A 1,789-nucleotide genomic window follows, 5' to 3' on the forward strand; every position below is an offset into this window, starting at 1 on the left:
GGTCCCTTGCTTCATTGACTCCCCAGTTTCCCCTCCTGGGCTCCCAGCTGCCAGGCACACCCCAGACAGTCCTGTGTGGTGGAGTGGCAGATGCAGGTCCCATTGAAGGACCTGGTTCCAAACACTCCGCAGACCCCTGAAGTTCCTGTAGGAGTCAGGTTGCAAATGCTGCTCAAGCCCCTGAGGATGTGGTTCTAGCGTCCCATCTTGAAAGTGACAGTCTGTGTCCCCTGAAGCCTCTGGCGCTGATTCAAACTTCTTCCCCCACAGTTTAGAAGAATCCTTCTGGGCAGGTTTCAGCTTACAGCCTGACATTTCCTCTGGGTTTCCCTAGTGTGTGGTTCAGGGTGTGTTTGGGGTGGCAAAGCAGCTGACTCAGCATGTCCTTTTTTGTTTTAACGGCTTCTTGACACTGATCCAGTTGAGTGCCAAAGAGAGGCTTATTCTGAGGGTCTCCCACTCTCTGCTGCTGCTGCTAGTGCTGCTGTGACTGCAACTGCTGTCCCCCTTTTCCTCCCTTTCTCCTCCTTAAAACAGCTGTTACTGGACGTACAGTGCTGGTTTTCTGAAGCCACTTCTCAAGCAAGGCAACATGTTGGCCTCATACTCTTTTTGTTGAAAGGGGTGAGCTCTTCAAACTTCCTGAATCCCTGAAGATGGCCTCTGGACTTTCTCTTCTATTCAGTTTTGCAAAGTTTCCTATTTTACTTTGCTGCTAGAAATATAGATCTTTGTCCATTGCTCACCTATGCTGACAGCTCTCATCGAACACTGCCTGGTTTATTCCCTGGAGATTTTTGCAAACCTGAGTCACTCACTCTCTCACTCACCCATGCTATTTTCTTTTTAATGTGTGTGATTTTTTTTCTCCATGTATGTATGTGCACCATATGAATGCCTCTACATGTGCATGCGTGGTGCCTGCCCACAGAGGCCAGAGGATTTTTAATCCAATTAACTAGCGTGTGTCTCTTTCTTGGTAAGGCAAGACCACTTACATTTTGTGTCGTTATTTTTTTGTTCCTGTGTGTATAATATTCCTTGAAGCATCTTACGCGGTGTAGTATTTGTGGTCATAAGCTGCCTCCGTTTCTCCTTGTCATGAACGGTTTCTCTGTCAGTTTTAACAGATGGCCTTGCTGGATACAGCAACCCAGGTTGGCAACTACTTACTTACAAGACTAAGAACACATCATTCTGGACTGTCAGTGGTCTCTCAACCTGGGGCAGGAAGCTCTTCACTCATCCCCTACAACTTAAATGCTGCGCCAGGTTAAGGTGCTTGTGATTTGGTGATGAGTTACCAGAAGGGCAGCAGGGCTCACTTTAGGCCTCAGGCACCAGATCACATCACCTTCAAAACTCGCAAGTTTGATAGTGTTCAGAGCAAGAAAATTAATTCACGACTCCATGATAGAGAATGTCAGCACTGCAAAGTTCTTGAATGGTGTGTGCAATTCAACAAATACAAGCCACTGTCAAGCCTGGGAAGTGGGCTAAATGTTTACAAAAGACAGTGATGGACTCTTACCACACAATGTGTGCCTGTGAACCTGAAGTGTTTGTAAAATGTGAAAAGAAAGAACATATTGCTATCCTGTTGAATGATGAAATGGAAAATACTGAAAATTGCCAAGGTTCTAACTATAGACGAAGCTAGAGAGGGAAGGAAGGTCGGGGATTAGCTGCTGAGACATACTGCACATACTGTCCCATGTTGGAAAATCCATGGAAATTGTTCAGAGGACCATATTACCTAATGCCAAGCTAAACAATGGTGAGACTTGGT

The 1,789-nt window shown here is 46.0% G+C and overlaps 1 pseudogene; it reads left to right on the forward strand.

Annotated features, from left to right (window-relative positions):
• Window positions 1-1,295: 1,295 nt before the first annotated feature.
• Window positions 1,296-1,520, forward strand: C4h9orf85 (similar to human chromosome 9 open reading frame 85; annotated as a pseudogene).
• The last annotated feature ends 269 nt before the right edge of the window (window positions 1,521-1,789 follow it).

This window comes from Rattus norvegicus, chromosome 4, assembly GCF_021556685.1.
Source record: "Rattus norvegicus strain SHRSP/BbbUtx chromosome 4, alternate assembly SHRSP_T2T, whole genome shotgun sequence".
Classification (NCBI taxonomy): domain Eukaryota; kingdom Metazoa; phylum Chordata; class Mammalia; order Rodentia; family Muridae; genus Rattus; species Rattus norvegicus.